The following is a 19,396-nucleotide window of genomic DNA, read 5'->3' on the forward strand; positions in this document are numbered from 1 at the left end:
AGCCACCCAAAGCAGAATAAACTGGGAAACTGAGCACAGACTCATGCATTGGCCTGACCAATGCTAACAACCCAAGGTAGCATGATATTTCAAAAAGAACATCAGCAGCAGTGGAAATGGAAAAGCCCAGATGGAGTCACACTGAATCATAATGATAATGGTATTGATGGATACCAGAAGAATCTTCAATGATGTAGCAATAATAGGAGAATGAATCATTTGCAGAGGCTCAGACCATCATATGTTGTGCTCAAAACTATGCACTGACAATGTCTACAAAGACTGAGTCAAGAGAAGCCAGAAACTGAAGTGAAAATGGCACTTCAACAAAGAGGCATTTGCACGGGAAGTGAGTGAAATGGACCTCGAGTGCAAGGTCAACAAGGACATCGATAAAAAGAAAAGGAGTACTTGTGGCACCTTAGAGACTAACCAATTAGTCTCTAAGGTGCCACAAGTACTCCTTTTCTTTTTGCAAAGACAGACTAACACGGCTGTTACTCTGAAAAAAGGACATCGATGAGGACTATGAAGAGTTCACCTTGCAGATAATCTCAACAGCTAAAAAGGCAAAGGCATTGAAAACCCTTGGATGCAAGCAGAGGATCAGCAAGGAAACTGTGAATCTAATGGCAAGGAGGGCATGCATGAAATTAGAAGGAAAAATGGTTGAAGAATACAGAACACTGTGCAAAGAAATTCACATGAAGATCAAAGAAGACTGTGAAGATTTTAGAAAGAAAAAATTGAGAGAGGCTGCCGAAAAGAAGGAGAGTCTGAAGAAGGTACAAAGAGACATTAGGCTGAAACAGGTTATTCCGGCAGCACTGAAAGATGAAAATGGTGAAAGGACATTGGAAAGAAGCAAGATGAACAAAATATCTACAAAATTCTACAATGATCTCTACTCCATGCATTTCAATGTCCAGCATACACCATCAAGGCAGCAGGCTACAGAAGTTCCCAATGTTATGTGGGAAGAAAATCAAAATATGCAGTTCGTAACAAAAAAGAGCCTGGGAGTGGACGATATTTGGCTGGAATATCTCAAAACAGAAGAAGATTCTCTCTTCAAAGCATTGGCACAATAGTTCACCATCTACATCAATAGCAAGTGTGCTCCAGAGGCATGGAAGAAATCAAAAACAATACTATTGATGAAGAAAGGTGATCTAGAAGAATTGAGCAACTAGCATCCAATCACACTCCTCTCACAAGTGTATAAAGTCTTCACCTGTGTCATACTCAATCGAATTAAGAAGGATCTTGAAATGTATGAGAGCAGAAAACAAGCCTGTTTCTGCTCAGAGTATTCGACAATTGATCACATCCATTCAGTTCGGCAGCTCATCAAAAAATGCAATATATACAAAGTACCATTGCGTATTGCATTTGTGGACTACAAAAAGGTCCATCTAGCCCAGTATCCTATCTTCCGACAGTGGTCAATGCCAGGTGCCCCAGAGGAATGAACAGAACAGGTAATCATCAAGTGATCCATCCGCTGTTGCTAATTCCCAGCTTCTGGCAAATAGAGGCTAGGGACACCATCCCTGCCCATGCTGGCTAATAACCATTGATCGACCTATCCTCCAGGAATTTACCTAGTTCTTTTTTGAACCCTGTTATAGTCTTGGCCTTCACAACATTCTCTGGCAAAGAGTTCCACAGGTTGACTGTGCGTTGTGTGACGAAATACTTCCTTGTGTGTGTTTTAAACCTGCTGCCTATTAATTTCATTTGGTGACCCCTAGTTCTTGTGTTACGAGAAGGAATAAACAACACTTCCTTACCTACTTTCTCTACACCAGTCATGATTTTATAGACCTCTATCATACCCCCACTTAGTTGTCTCTTTTCCAAGCAGAACAGTCCCAGTTTTATTAAGTTCTCCTTGTGAGGAAGCCGTTCCATACCCTAATAATTTTTGTTGCCCTTTCCTGAACCTTTTCCAATTCCAATCTACCTTTTCTGAGATGGGGTGACCATATCTGCACAAGATGTGGGCATCCCATGGATTCATGTAGAGACAATATGATATTTTCTGTCTTCTTATCTATGCCTTTCTTAAGGATTCCCAGCATTCTGTTTTCTTTTTTGACTGCTGATGCACATTGAGTGGATGTTTTCAGACAACTATCCACAATGACTCCAAGATCTCTTTCTTCAGTGGTAACAGCTAATTTAGACCCCATTATTTCATATGTATAGTTGGGATTATGTTTTCCAATGGGCATTACTTTGCATTTATCAACAGTGAATTTCATCTGCCATTTTGTTACCCAGTCACCCAGTTTTTAAAGATCCTTTTGTAGCTCTTCACAGTCTGCCTGGGACTTAACTATCTTGAGTAGTTTTGTATCATCTGCAAATTTTGCCACCTCACTGTTTACCACTTTTTTCAGATCATTTATGAATATGTTGAATAGCACTGGTCCCAGTACAGACCACCTGGGGGACACCACTATCTACCTCTCTCCATTCCGAAAACTGACCATTTATACCTACCCTTTGTTTCCTATCTTTTAACCAGGTTTCAGAGTAACAGCCGTGTTAGTCTGTATTCACAAAAAGAAAAGGAGTACTTGTGGCACCTTAGAGACTAACCAATTTATTTGAGCATGAGCTTTCGTGAGCTACAGCTCACTTCATCAGATGCATACCGTGGAAACTGCAGCAGACTTTATATACACACAGAGAATATGAAACAATACCTTCTCCCACCCCACTGTCCTGCTGGTAATAGCTTATCTAAAGTGATCATCAGGTTGGGCCATTTCCAGCACAAATCCAGGTTTTCTCACCCTCCACCCCCCCCCCCCCACAAATTCACTCTCCTGCTGGTGATAGCCCATCCAAAGTGACAACTCTTTACACAATGTGCATGATAATCAAGTTGGGCCATTTCCTGCGCAAATCCAGGTTCTCTCACCCCCTCACCCCCCTCCCAAAAACCACACACACAAACTCACTATCCTGCTGGTAATAGCTCATCCAAAGTGACCACTCTCCCTACAATGTGCATGATAATCAAGGTGGGCCATTTCCAGCACAAATCCAGGTTTTTTCACCCCCCCCCCCACCCCCATACACACAAACTCACTCTCCTGCTGGTAATAGCTCATCCAGACTGACCACTCTCCAAGTTTAAATCCAAGTTAAACCAGAACATCTGGGGGGGGGGTAGGAAAAAACAAGGGGAAATAGGCTACCTTGCATAATACCTTGCATAATAACCAGTTACCAATCCATGAGAGGATCTTCCCTCTTATCCCATGATAGCTTACTTTGCTTAAGAGCCTTTGGTGAGGGACCTTGTCAAAGACATTCTGAAAATGTAAGCACACTATATCCACTGGATCCCCCTTGTCCACATGCTTATTGACCCCAATGGGAGCTGCGGGGGCAGCGCCTGCAGGTTGAGGCAGCGTGCAGAGCTGCCTGGCCACACCTCCACCTAGGAGCAGCAGGGACATGTCGCTGCGTGCGGGGAGCCACCCAAGGTAAGCGCCGCCCAGATGCGGCACCCCAAAACTCCTCCTGTGCCCCAACCCTCTGCCCCTAGCCCCCTCCCACATGCAAACTCCCTCCCTCCATTGGTAAGTATAACTCTTAGTTAATCAGATCCTTTGTTCATATGATTATGCCAATAATTTAATATTGCTTCATGATTTTACTGATATTAATAAACTCGATGATTAGGTAAAAAGTGCCATTATGCTTAAAGATATTATTGCCATGTCAATGGCAAGGCCCTCCCCCTTCTATCTCAATTAAGGAATTGTTATTGCATAGGAATGAAGTAGCCTCTTTAGATGCATTAATGCTTGGGAACATGTCAGTCATTTGGGAAGACTTCCTAGAAATAAGATAGGGCCTCATGTTTGACAAGGGTACAGCACAGTCATCCATTGTTTTCTTACTTCCACTTTTTTCTGTTTAATTTCCTAATACAACCTCTTTTGTGCCATCTCTTCTTGTATCCAGTTGTTTTCATAAGGCTGAAGGAAAATGGAAAATAAGTATTTCTATGTCATATAGTATGTAAGCTATTCCTAAAATCTTACTGGAAAAGGCAAGGCTCTAAGGCGTTCTTTGGACTTTTCACTGAATCTGCTATATGTTACTTTTACTTTGCTGCTTGGTGTTTTCTATATGCTCTACATTGTATATGTACAGAAAAATTTCAGTATAAACTTGTACAGCCTTATTAGGCAAACTTTTTTTAAAGAGACCACCTCAAAGTATCCTCAAGTGTATAGAGGATTTCAGGTCTGCTGTAGCTTTATTAGAAGACCAGCTCCATTAAGCAATCAATTTTTGGTAAGTCCCTTGAGTATCGTTTAAGACATGTTTCAATATAGTTTGCAAAGTCTTCCAGCAGAAAGGTGCTACATTAATATAAGATTATTAACATCATTCCCTTTCTGCTACTCATGTAGCAAGCATTTGCACAGTTCCATCTTTGCAGGTGTCTAAAATAGCCTATCTGAAGTTTTAAATTGAATTAGTTTTAAACTATTTTCCTTCCAACTCTGCTTCACATGAAAGGGATAGATATATAATATATAAAACTTCAGGCATCATCATCAGAACAATATCCAGATTCGTTTTCCATTTAGCTTTTATACTCTCAGAGGTGAAGGGGGATAGAGATCTTACATTTAAATCTATTATTTGATTATGTTAATTGAAGTGGAAGTTAAATGAAGCAGAGACGTGATAAAATGGAGAACAGCTTACACATCCACTATGATTATTATACACACCTGAGCAAAGTTTTTGAAGTTTTCAATGTTGATTTAGGTGCAGTGTGTATTTTTCTCAGAATTGTTGGAAAGAAAATATGAAATCCCATAGGTACCAATATAAATTTCAGAAACTGACATCACATTATGTTATCCATTTGGAGAATATCCTTATGCCATCTGATCGGAGATAACATTTTGTAATTCTCCTCTCATGGGTTAGATATACAATAGAAACCAAAAAGCTTCAAGTTGAAAAAGGGTAATCCCAGTTTCATGCTGCCAAATGTCCAGGGCATACCAATTTATGAAGCCACGGTTCTTCAAATCAAGTGCAATGAATGACAACTGTGGTAACTGGCTGACCTAGCCTTACACATTTTGTATTCATGCTTGCACTGGACTCTATTCAATAAGTAGTAAGTTAATTATCTCAGAATGTATGCACATATGCCTATTGTGTTCCCATTGGTACACAAGCCACAGGTCAAACAGAAGTGAAGGTGGTTTATTCTGCAGTTTGCCTGCATCTGTGTTTGCTGACAGACTATATAAAACAACATCTTAAGAGCTAATGCAGAAGTTTACCAAAATGTTCAGAGTGAACAATTGATCTCTAAAATTACTTGGATTTTTTCCCTTTTTAAAGTTTAAAAGAAAGTTTAAAATTTGTTAACAAAATCCAAGTGGAGTTGTTGGGACTCTCGAGTACCCAACCAACCTACTGACTGTCTTAAGAATGAACAATACCTAATGATTTTAACTATACTTGATATTTTAGTGACCATACTGATAACACATATGTGAGAGATACCTCTCAAGGGGCTGCAAGTCGCTGAACTGCGGGAGAGAATGCTTCTAATCAAAAGGTACAACAAAGGATGTACTTCCACTTGGTCTCTCTGTACACTCTCTGAAGAGCTAGAAGCAGTTTATCTTTGAAGCATATGTAGAACTCCAACAGCTAGTCTCCTCACTGGCTTTATCCAAGTCCATGAAGTTGGATGGTTTTCCCTATTTCCCCTAGAGCAATAGGTACTCCTCTCTCACCATGTTTCTAGCCAATAAACATGGATTTACCAAGAAGCTCTGACAAATGCATCTGTAACCCCCAAAACACTAAACACATACTATGAATCCAATTGGCAAAGCACACTGGGCCAACATTGATACAACACCACTGACTGCTATTTTCATTTGATTCAGTGGAGTTACATGGGAGATTATTTGGCTCATTATAACAACTGTGAATCTGTTCCACAATATCCCTAATCTTTGTTAGCAGATGTCTGCCTTTGGACCACATGCTGGGTATAATACTTCCATTGCTATTTCAAGTGCATGGTGAACAATTTAGCAACTGTCTCCTCCTGTCTGACATCTGGCATAGGCAAAACAAGGCAAACTGATCTTTTCTAACAAAGAATTGGGTATTTTTAATGAATGATGGATATCAAAGTATTTGCATTTAGAACAGGATATCTCCTTTATCAATATTTGCATATTTGTTTCGACATTGACATTAGAGAAAGAGCAGTTTCATAGTGTCAAGGTCTTTCTCAAAAAATCTCAATTTAGAGTGCAAGACTGCCTCATCCTCATCAACTAGATCTGTCACCCTGAAGCTCTCATCCTACAGTGATGTAGATTTTGTACTATCTCTGTGTCACCATGTATAGTTTGGAATAATATATCAGACTAAACCGGTCTCAGACCAATGCTACAATTACATTCCAGTCACTAGTCCCACAAATACCTGAAGTGGAAATGTGTACAGAAATTTAAAAAACAAGACTGAATTAATGACAAAGTTAATGTTATTAAAAACTGTTAAAAAACTGTTTAAAATGTACATATTGGAAGATTTGTATATTTTAAGTGAAGCTGATTAAACATATTCTTCTTTTGCAGTTCCTCCAATGATTTCCCACAGATTTTGGAACTGAATTTCTTTCAGCTTTTCAGTAGCTCATTCTTATGTGTGAAAGTAAACTTAATTCAGCTTTACTCACTTTACTTACTTATTTGTTCTTCAGTTTCCCCCTGTTGGATATCATTGAAGCTAACATATTAAAGGGCCTGATCCTATGGTCATTTCTGTCAATGGCAATAATAAATAATAACAGTCTTTTTAAAACTCAGATTAGAAGTTAAACTTGCCTAACCTGGGTCAAATTCTGATCTCTCTGGTACAATGATGTAACTCCAGAATAATTTAAGTAATTCAATCCAGTGAAAAGCCAAAGATACTCCAAATTCCACAAACTTCAGTGGAATCACTTCACATTAAACACTGATATAAATCAGAACAGAATCTGGCCCTGTGCTTCAGATCCTTCCCTAAAGGATTAAATTTGAGAAATGCACAAACTATGGGCCAGATTCTACACAGAATGAGTATGTGTGTCGTATCTTGGCCCAATGTGTTTAACAAACTCAGTTGCCTGTACTTTAATCAATTGATGGTTCCAATTTAATTAACAAAATTAAAAATTCTAGATTGCCATTAATTTGTTCGTTTCTAATTAGTGTGCTGAGAGTGGGGGAAAAACAACCCATGGGGAAAGGAAGGTGACTGAGAAAGTGTCTCATGACCTTGTTTCCTTAGCAATTTACACAGCAAAGTAAGGTAATCTGAAACTTACAATATTTACTTTGTTGGACTTTAGTTTCTTTTTACTCGTTTCATATTAGGAAACTCAACACTAAAAGTATAGTTTCTTTGCCTCTTTCAAATCCCTCTCTCTACATTCTTTGGCATATATTAGATTTTAAGTTTGCTTCTGATATTGTCCCACAGTTGGCATTTTACTGATCTAATAAAACTACAATAAAAATACTATATATGACTTAATATTGAAACCCAATTATTGATTTTTAGGGCTTAATTTCCAAGCAAAAAGTGGCATTATGTTTGAAATTCCTGCAACCGGAGCTCTCTCTGGCAGAGTACCAGCTAGTCAGAGGGACATACTGTTAAAAACATCACATTTTCCCTTACCACTAACAGAGCCAGGAAATTATGTGTGTTTATATATATATATAAAATAGATGTCACTCAATCATCCCCCACCTCTCTAATTATTTTTATTGAACTATTGCTTTTTCAAGACCAGAGAAGCCAAGGTTGAAAGCAGGACAATGGCTTTACCGTGTTGACATCTGTTATGGTTTCAATCCTGACAGGCAGACCATTTTTCAACACCATGATTTGGTTTCTGGACCAAAGTGACATTTCTCTGGATTCCAGAACAACTTGGGAAAATATTCTGATTTGAGGGTGAAATCAGTGAAGTAGCCCAAATTTACACAGGCGTAATGGATATCAGAATCTCTCTGGCCCTCTCTCTGCTATGATAGCACCTGCACCATTTGTTGTTTCCATATATTAGATGGTTTGACAGCAATCCTGACATTCTGGATTCTTGGGTTCATCAGGGAGTTCATAATGTAGTCACGGTATTCTTAAAATAAAAAAAATAGGGGCTCATCTATACTTTTCCATCAACGTAATTAAACTTTGGATCAACCCAATAACATATAATTGTAGTATCGTTTATTAATGCGTTTTTTGTAATATGTTATTTATTGAATATTTTTCTGTACATATACAATGTAAAGCATACAGAAAACACCAAACAGGAAAGTAAAAGCAACATATAGCAAAACCAGAGAAAAGTCCAAAGAATGCCTTAGAGCCCACCTTTTCCAGTAAAATTTTAGGAATAGCTTATATTCTATATGAAATAGAAATACTTATTTTCCATTTTCTTTCAGCCTTATGAAAACAACTGGATACAAGAAGAGAGGCACAAAAGAGCTTGTATTAGGAAATTAAACAGAAAAAAGTGGAAGTACGAAAACAATGGATGACTGTGCTGTATCCTTGTCAAACATGAGGCCCTATCTTATTTCTAGGAAGCCTTCCCAAATGATTGACACTTTCCCAAGCATTAATGCATCTAAAGAGGCTACTTCATTCCTATGCAATAATAATGGGGATGGAAGGGGAAGGGCTTTGCCATTGACATGGCAATAATATCTTTAAGCATAATGGCATTTTTACCTAATCATCGAGTTTATTATCAGTAAAATCATGTAACAATATTAAATTATTGGCATAAGCATATTAACAAAGGATCTTGAGGCAATATTTGACATATTCAAAGCAAATTCAAAGCAAATTATTTAAAACTTTTCACAGATTTGCGTGAAGTACTGTTTTGTGTTACAGAAAGAAGATGGAGTAGATGTAAAATATTTTGCATGTAACCCCTAAGAAACCATTATCATATAATTATCTTGTAATTAGGTTATGTAGAATAGGCAACAAAAAAACTATGCATGCTGCATTTGCATTTAACTATGCTGTTGGATCAATAATTGTGTGGAGGGCAGGGGTGTCAGATTGTGTCTTGCTACATGGGAAGACTCACCAAAATGAAGTTCCAAGGAAATATTATGTCTTGAAATAAGTATGCCAACTGTAGGTACTCAAGAACAATAGAAAGCAACAAAGTATGACAGCTATTACCTATTATAGAATGGTACGTAAAACGTTGTTTGATCTTAACTCAGTTGCTATTTTCTATGTTTTATAAATTCAAGAGTGGCCTGCAAGTCTTTGGAAGAGATTTCCTTTGTGAACTTATCATACCACATTGTGTGATCTTAAATACTTACCTTTTCTGCATTCTGAAGACTGTTTTCAGTTGACTGATTAATTTCCATCACTTGGAGAAAAAGTTTAAAGAAATTGGAATTATAATATCTCAAAAATCTGGTTCTCCCCCATTCAGGAAACAAACTACAAATCTTAACAATGAATTCCAAATATGAAAACTGCCATATAATTATTCCTATTAGGACAGATTCAGAAGGGTTGAAAAGAGACATTTAAGGGGGGGACGGGGGGAGAATATGATAGAAGTCTATAAAGTCATGAATGGTGTGGAACAAATGTTATTTACCCTTTCCCACACAAAATCAGGGTTCACACAATGAAATTAATTAGCAGCAAGTTGAAGAGGAAATACTTTTTTACACAACATACAGGTAACGTGTGGAACTAGTTGCTATGGGATGTTGTGATAGCCAAAAGTATAAGTGGGTTCAAAAAAAGAACTAGATAAATTCATGAGGATAGGTCCATCCATGGCTATTAGCCATCATGGTCAGGGATGCAACTCCATGACCGGACAACGCTAAACCTCTGAATTCCAGAAGCTGAGAGGGCAGGATGGGTGGATCTCTCCAAAGTTGCCCTGTTCTGTACTGGCCACTGTCAAAGACAGAATACTGGGCTAGAGGGACCATTGGTCTGACCCAGTATGGCCGTTCTTATGTTCTTATGAAATGGATTCTAACTGAAGGCTCTATTTATTGCTCAGCAGTATTCAAAACGTTCTTCTGAATTTGAAAAAGAACATCTATAACCTGCTCATGATGGAAAAGACAGACCAGCAGGCTCTCTTCTACATGCAACAATAATCCTAACCCATAAAGTGTGAAGATATCCAAAACAGCAAGAGCGATTTACCAGTATTTTGACTTTAGAAATTGCCTCTTGAATTCAAGTAAGAAGACTGTGAATGCACTGTATAGTGCCATGCTAAGTAAGCAGTATAGATAACAAATATACAGTATCTCAGTTCTTATGATGAACCCCGACTGCACAGAGATAACACCATGTAGTCTCTCACAAAACTAAGAAAATTACAGATTGCAGCATGCAAGATTACGCTTTGCTAAGCAGTGTCAAACTCCATTGGCAATTTTCACCTGTCAAATGTGTAATTACACAAGGATTATTGCTAGAAAAAGCACAAGTTCTGGATAATGTGATCTTACTACCAACTCAGTCAGCCATTCATCTGAAAACATGTAGCAGATGAATGTGCATTGGATTAAAATAAATTTAGTACATTTTCCATTTTTCTCTTTTTGTGAGGTGGCATCACTACAGTCCTTGTTCACAGAGATTAATAAAGCCTCTGTGATACTCTTCTGATATGAAAGCTTAATCTAGCAACTGGTATGGATGAGAGAACAGGCACAGCGAAGCTAAGTAGTTCTGGCACACTGTACCAACACCTGCCTGATAGCAAGACATAAAACAGCTCCCATTTCAAATTTCCTTGTAATGCTGTTTTTTAAATATGTTGTTTATATGTATTAATCTGATTACCTAAGTCTAGAAGAAGGAATGAATTATCTCATCAGTATTCAGAAATATTATCACAGCATGAAAAGGAAAACAAATACTCAGATGACTGGATTGAATGGTTTAGGGGATTGATAACAGGGCACGAAGCCTTTTCTACCTAAGCCAATGGCTCAAATCTGGCAAAGGCCAGTAATATCAGACATTCATTGCTCTCTGAAGGTCTGTAAAGCAACATGCGTATTTATGGTGCTGTATAAATAATTGTGACTTTTCAGAGGCCTATGTGGTGATGGTCTCAGTCCAGTTTCTAAAAGTTAGTTGTCCATACCCAATTGCTGTTCCTTTCTTTGTCAAATTTATAAAAAAAAAATATTATGGTAGCAAATCCAAATCATCTGTAATAAGTAACTGAAATTATAGACATTGTTTGGTCAGTGACTGATGGCAATATTTGGTTGTAAAGAAAGTAATAAAAATATCATGTCAATGAAAGCTATTACCAACCACAGAACCTGCATCCTTGCTGACATTCTTAAAAGAGAGACAAATAAAGGATCAGTAACAACTACTGAAGTCAATGACTACTAACCCCTATATTGAGACAGGGGTAACAACTAGAACCACTCAAGAAATTTCAAGGTTTTTTTTTCAAAGTTTTGAATTTCAGTGAATAAAACAAATCAATCTTTTAGCAAAAATGTCAACCCATTTTTCAACTTGCTCTACATAGCATTAACCTGCGTTAATCCTTTTTTAATCCAAATGCCAAGAAGCAGAAAACAAAAGTTCACTCAGGTCCCAACACTCGTGTTTCACACCATTAAATCAAACTCAAGTCACATCATGTACAAGCCACATAAAACACAATAAGAAGGGGAAGAATAAAAGAACAATGAAAATGAAAAGGTTTATCTGTGCTGTGGAGTTTTTCCTCTCTCAGTCCTCCTTAAATTAAAGGATGCACACATGGCATATCCCCTAGTACCTGTATACAGTATCTATATATAATCGGCTGATTGGGAGATTTCAAATGGTATTTGCTAGCTAACTTGAAGCAAGACCAGACAGATGGGATCACCCACTTGTTTCAGAAAAAGGTTTTATTACTTTAGCCATTATTCTACCCTGCTGACATAGATGGTGTCATCTGTAGCCAGCTACTTTAGATCCTGCAGGATTATAATAGAAAAGCTGTTGGTCTTCATGTTTGTAAGTGTGACTTAGTCAGTAAAGTGATAATGTAATATAGCACCTTCTGCCTCCTTTTAATATGTGTCAGACCCATCACTGCTTACAGTGCTGAAAAAATAAAATTTAGTTGATGGTGCATAAAGCAGATTACAAAGCTTGTAAATAGATTTGAGTCTGATTTATGCATCATCAGTAGTTTCATATTGCATTCATATTTCATAGTTTCAGAATTATGTGTACTGTGATGATGCAAGAGGCAACATTTTTTAATACGGCTGGATTCAGAGATTCTACATTGAGTCTGCAGGGCAGAACTGAGGGGAATCTTAACTTGTAAACTGAGAACATTTGCTATGGAATCATAAGAAATAAAAAGGTTACTTTCTCCAAGTCCAAAATAAGTTCTTGTTTGTCTGCTTGTTCAGACAATCTGAACTCCAGCAGATTATATTTCGGTAATATAAATACCCTCCATCCCTGATGGAGGAGGATAATACTATTTGTTAAACATAACCAAATCATTATGCTCTTTTAGCCCTGATCCAAAGGAAACTGAAGTCAATGGGAGTCTATCCTTTATGGCAGGGGGCCATAGATTGGGCCCATATATCACGTTTCAGTGTAGAAACTTAGAACATCTCAAGCTGCTGTACTCAATGCACATCATTAGTGGAAGTGAAAGGAACTTCCAAGGAGCTGTTGAGGCCTATGCTGGGTCACGTGTGCATTCTTCGCGTCCCTAGCAAAGTCTTAATTCTGTTAAACTGACTATGGGCTTGTTTATACAGTAAATGGAAACAAAGTAACAATTTATTGTAATTCACACTTTTAGTTATTTCAGTTCAAGTCTGTGGGCTGATCTTCACTCCAGGGAGATTGATGCAGCAGGGATCAATTTAGCGGGTCTAGTGAAGACCCGCTAAATCGACAGCAGAGCGCTCTCCGGTTGACCCCGGTACTCCAGCTCTCTGAAAAGAGTAAGGCAAGTCAACCGGAGAGCATCTCCCACTGACGCAGTGCAGCAGGGCCAGGTTATGACTGAGGCCCTAAGCTATGTCAAATGTAAGAGGCTCCATACCATAAAAAATGAATTTATTATTTTCACAGAAAGGACACTGAATATATAAACACAAAAGCTTTATATTGGCATCTATACAAAGGCAAAGTTGTAAAAATAGAATAATAATCTTTATTTTCAGCAGACCTCTCTGTAACGACGACATCATGACAGGAATAAATTTTATACAAATTCTTTCAACTAATTGCATATGTAAGTAAATTAGAAGTAAACGGTACAAATATAAAAACTACAAAATAAAAAAAATACAGTAAATAATACAATTTACTAGAAGAGTTCTCAGGAACTTTTTCTTCTCTGTTGGGGCATTTAAATTGTGGAATTCCTTGTCTGAATACGCAATGAAACTCTTAGAGGATATAAGATGGCAACAGAGGATACAAGAGGCAACAGAGGATATAGGATGTAGATAACCCACAAGCTTAAAGCTCAACTATAAGTTATATTGATATGAATTACACTCAGGTAATAAGCAAACCATTAGAAAATAGTATGCAGGTTGTATTTTTCCAATACATTGATTTGTTTTGTTTTTATAGAAGGTTATGCTGCATTACCTAATGTTGGTACTAAAATTATTAGCAGAAAGTTTTTATTTAAACAAGTAAAAAAATTAATTTTATATAAATCTCAATATTTATAACACATCTATTCAACAACAAATCATATACACCCACCAAAAATCTGTGTTATTTTACCCGGTTATTTCTGTGAACGTTAGTGCTATTTTGTCTATATTCTCATGGGAAAACAAGAGTGGATATATAATTTTTTTCACACCATGAATAAGGAAAATTATCCTTCTTTTCATATGAATAAATGAAAAATGTTTGATTAGTTTTGTTAGGGAAAGACAGTTTATCCAGACTATATAAAAATACATTTACAAACGTTTATTCAGATTTAATTTTCGCTATGAAAAAATGAATTGTTGGGATTTTTCTTTTGCCATACTATAAAAATAAAATATGTTATGCATATGATATGTGATTTATAAGTCTATATAAGAATTTTTGCATGGCATACTACCTATAATAAAATATTATCTTGTGCTGTCCAAACCCGGCGAGCAGAAAATTCCAGTCTTTTCAGGCAGACATCTCTCTTCATATTCACTTCTCTATCCTCTGTCTCCCCAGGACCACTAATTAATCTCAAGTAAACACCTTGGACACACAGAGTGACAACAAGCTATATGCACAAAAGAGAAAGAATTTAACAGAAAAAAGACTGGTAATCGCTAGACAGGCATTGAGAAAGTGAAAAAACTAGCCTATATTCAAGCAAATATAATGAATATTATAGGCTTTAATAGCCTATAAATAATATATGCACAGTGTGAAATAACTTGCTCACCAAGTACTCAGAATATTTTGATATATATGTATATCCTTCTTCACTTCTCTCAAAACCCTCTATTTATCCTTTTGTCAGCACTTTCCGATATTTACTGTGAAGGTTCCAGAGGTGAAAGTAAGCTGGTATGGTCCGGTACGGCATACAGGCAAGAGCCAGTATGCCGTGCCGGACCAGACCAGCTTCCCCAGCTGGCGCTTTAAAGGGCCCAGGGCTCCCCCGAGTGGCCGGAGCCCCGGGCCCTTTAAAGCGCTCCCTGAGCCCTGCTGCCGGAGCCCCTGGGGTAGCAGTGGCAGGGCTCCGGCAGTGATTTAAAGGGCCCGGAGCTCTGCTGCGGTAGCAGCAGCAGGAGCCCCGGGGCCCTTTAAATCTTGATTTAAAGGGCCTGGGTATTTAAAGGCCCTTCCTCTTCTGGTCAAGGCCACGCCCTCCCCGCTCAGGACTCCAGAGTGCCGGTAAGTCCTTTAAGTTACTTTCACCCCTGGAAGGTTCCCAAAACTGACGGAGGGAAGCCAACACACATTTATCCTCCTCAGGATCCACTCAACCCAAGTCCATAAAATGATCACCTGCAAACTCAATCATGTGAAGCATGGATAGCGCATGAAGCAGAAAGCGGTGTGCACACTAAAATATACAATTGTATGTATGTACAGATCAAAAGAAGAAAGAACACTAACATGCGAGTATGAGCTTGGCAGGATTGCTTCATGACACTGCTGTCTCTGACCTTACATCTGATTTTTTCGGCAATGAGCTTATTTATTCATCTAAATAAGTATGAAGGCACAGTCAGAATTTTACCAGTAGTAGCTGGCCAACAAAACGCTGCCTTAGGAGACTGATAGCACACTTACTCGTAGAAATACTAATTTTACAAATGCAATTATAATTTTTTTCTCAGTCCTGGCCTCCTGTCTGTCAATAACGAACAATTAGTGAAGGGTAAGAGTAGAGTAAGGGTATTTGTGTAGCCAGATGTATATATTTTTGTTATATTTGAACGAAAATGTCTATATTTAGAGAGAATCTTCTTTTTCCCATATTTCCTTTATTTATCAACTGATTTTGATAAAATTTGAAATGGAGTCTGTTTTTTTCTTTTTTAGAGGCCCTAAGTTGTATCTTAGTTAGCTGATGCCTTAATTAGGCCCTACAGCACAGGGAAGACACCGCGGTAAGTCGACCTAAGCTATGTCAACTCCAGCTACGTTATTCATGTAGCTGGAGTAGCGTAACTCAAGTCGACTTACCCCTGTAGCGAAGACAAGCCCTGTGTGTGAACAGTTATTCTGGAGTAAGAGTGCCCTGTTTCAATATAACTTGATTTGATTTTTATTACTGACTTAACGCTTAACATTTCTCTGGTTCCATTTGCCATTTACACAGGGTCAGAGGTGCCCATGGTTTTTCACCATTCTTTCTGGTCCATGGCACAAGTTCATAGGTTTTGGAGCTCATCCTTTTCTCTTGATAGAGTCTTTTAATCATGTCCTCTGCCTTCCACATCCTTTCTTGCTGTCCTCTTCCCCTCATGCTTTCTTTGCTGATCATTCTTCTCCCATTCTTTTCACATGTCCAGCCCACCTATCTATCACTGAGAGTCCCAAGTTCATCTTCCCCCTAATTTCTTCCAGGCATGTTCTGTCTACCCTCTGCTTGCCTGCCATTCTCTTCAGTATATTATTTTCTACTACCTGTACCTTCTTGTCTTCCATCTCCATAAGACCCACTGTTCCCAAATCACAGAGCAGGCATGGGCATACACATGTAGGATATGCTTTTCCTTTCATCTTGTTACTTAATTGCCAATTCCATAGTACTCCTGACACCTTTTTCACAGTTGCCATGCACACTGGGTTCTTCTTTTGAGTTCTCCAGATCTCTCTCCTTTATACTTCCCAAATACACAAATACTTCTGATTCAGCTTCTCTTCTGAAACTTCCATCACACCTCTTCTTCTGCCTTCCCTACTTGCATAACTGTAGTTTTCTTTATGTTTACCTTCAAACCATGGTCTTCAAACATGGATGTCCACTCTGATACCATATTTACAAATTTCTCTTTGCTGTCAGCCAAAAGGGCCAGATTTCAGCATACATTAGTTTTTTCTGTGTCTCCTGCTAATTAACTCCATAACTAGGATGAAGAGAAGTGAACTCAGCACACTGCCTTGTCTCAATCCCATCGTCACATCAAAACTCTCCAAAATTCCACTTATTGGTATCACCTTAGCTCTTGATCCTTGAAACAGCTCCTCTATTATCTCCATGTCTTGAAGTCCCCCTCGCATCTATCTCAATACTCCAAACAGCAGCTCCTAAGGAACCAAGTCAGATGCTTTCTCAATATCAGTAGATGCTGCATAGCAGTTATGCCCTCCATTTATCATTCTTTCAAACTTGTGTCTCATTGCAAATATAGCATCTATATCACTCCTTCCCTTCATAAAGCCATGAGTTTTCACTGACTTAAGTTACATGGAAATGGAACACTCTTAGGGCTTGTCCACATACAAAAGTTATACCAGTTAAACTATACTTAAGGGGTACAACCCTCCAAGTGTGGATGGAATTATATTGATATAAAGGTGCTTTATACTGGCATACTAATTCCCATACAAGGAGGGGAATAAACTATACTGGTATAAGTCACCTTTATATCAATATAACTGTGTACGCCCTAGGAGTTACTGTTTACACACTGGAATAACTATTTTTAATAAAATTTGATTAAAAAATTAAAGCAAACCATGCCCCTAGACAAAGTAATTATACCATTGCAAAACGGTGTAAACCAGAGTGTCTACGTCCACACCTGGAGAGAAATAATGAAAGGGTGTTAATTGCAACCAATTCAGTTTCATTTACTGCACAGTCTGATGCTCACAGTCCTGTGATTTACCTCACATTTGGTGCTATGACTCAAATCCATGGCTGTTATCCATAGGGCCCTACCAAATTCATGGTCCATTTTGGTCGATTTCACGGGCATAGGATTTTTAAAAATCACAAATTTCATGATTTCAGCTATTAAATCTGAAATTTCATGGTGTTGTAATTGTAGGGGTCCTGACCCAAAAAAGGAGTTGGGGGGTGTCGCAAGGTTATTGTAGGGGGGTTGCAGTACTGCTACCCCTACTTCTGAGCTGCTGCTGGTGGCGGCGCTGCCTTCTGAGCTGGGCAGCTGGAGCGCGGTGGCTGCTGGCCAAGAATCCACCTCTGAAGACAGAGCTGTCACCAGCAGCAGCACAGAAGTGAGGATGGCATAGTATGGTATTGCCACCCTTACTTCTGCACTGCTGCCTGCAGAGCTGGGCCATCAGTCAGCAGCCACCACTCTCCGGCCGCCCATCTCTGAAGGCAGCGCAGAAGTAAGATGGCAATATCATGACCCCCCTAAAACAACCTTGCAACCCCCCCTGCAATTCCCTTTTGGGTGAAGAGCCCCACATTGAGACATGTTGGTCTCCCCCACAGTGAAATCTGCATCGTATAGGGCAGTGGTTCCCAAACTCGTTCCGCCGCCAGGCCGAGGGGAGTACTGGCCGCCGCTTCCAGCAGCTCCCATTGGCCTGGAGCAGCAAACAGTGGGCACTGGGAGCCGTGATCGGCCAAACCTTTGGACGTAAACAGGTAAACAAACCAGCGCGTCCCGCCAGGGGCTTTCCCTGCACAAGGGGCGGAACAAGTTTGGGAACCACTGGTATAGGGTAAAAGCACACAAAAGACCAGATTTCACGGGGGGGAGACCAGATAGCATGGTCCATTTTTCATGGCCATAAATTTGGCAGGGACCTAGTTATAAATCTTTCATGTAAACTAATGCCATCACCAGATAAACTCATAAAAATGTCACACACCCCTGCAAAGAAACTTGTTTTTGATGTGTGAACTTTTCACAATTTTAATCAAAGGGAAGGATTTTGATAAGGGAAGTTTGTTTACATTTCTTTGGAGTGGGGGTTAAGTACATAAAATTCTGGAATTGATAACAGTTTGTCCTAGATTCAGCATTAAGAGTATTATGCGTCTATCAATTTTTACAAATAAAACTGGTGATGCAAAAAAATCAGTAATTTTGCCAACATGAACAAAAAGATTTTCCACCTTCACAGTTTTCAAGAATGGTAAGAGATATGGGCTAGCTCAGTTTGTGTGGAGAACAAGACTTACAGTGATTATCTATTAACAGGTCTGACAGTCCAACTGGTCCACTGGAATTATTTTCTATTGAAGGGCTTCATCCTGCAATTATTCCATGCATCTAACTCTCACAGGGATTTGCACATCTGGAGTTACTACAGGATAGGGCCTATATTTCCTGGGCCACTTTGGTCCACTTTGATTTTGAATCTTAGTTCCCCTCACAAAAACTCTTGCAGAAGCTGCTGTAGTTTCACAGGAACATATTGAAGTCCCTATTTCAAGAACTTTAGTTTCATATTTTTGCTTTTTGAAATCTACAAAATGTTTAAAACAATTCTACTGTGTGGGGGGGGGAGTTTTAGCTGGGGTTTCCCCCCAACAATATTTAGCATTTTTCCTCCTGCCAGTAGCAATTAGATCTGAGTGAACTGAAAAATTTTTCGGTGGGGAGGGGGAGGGGACGACATGGGTCAATTTGGGTTATTTCCAGCTGTTTACACTTTTTAAAAAAAAAAAAGAAAAAAGCTAAATTGCTAAACAAAATGTCATTTCAAAACAAAGTCAAAAGGATTTGTTGCAAAACGGCCAAAATAAACCATTTTGACTTTCAGCTAAATCCACCCCAAATTCATAAATGTTTAGGTGACACAAAAAATGCTTATTTTAGTGAATATATATTTGCAATAAAAATGTTGCCCATCTTTAGTA

The 19,396-nt window shown here is 38.6% G+C and overlaps 1 pseudogene; it reads left to right on the forward strand.

The window, feature by feature from the left end:
- The first annotated feature begins 647 nt into the window (after nucleotides 1–647).
- On the forward strand, nucleotides 648–1,472 carry LOC140904177 (uncharacterized; annotated as a pseudogene).
- The last annotated feature ends 17,924 nt before the right edge of the window (nucleotides 1,473–19,396 follow it).

The sequence above is a fragment of the Lepidochelys kempii genome, chromosome 1 (assembly GCF_965140285.1).
Source record: "Lepidochelys kempii isolate rLepKem1 chromosome 1, rLepKem1.hap1, whole genome shotgun sequence".
NCBI classification, from domain to species: Eukaryota; Metazoa; Chordata; order Testudines; family Cheloniidae; genus Lepidochelys; species Lepidochelys kempii.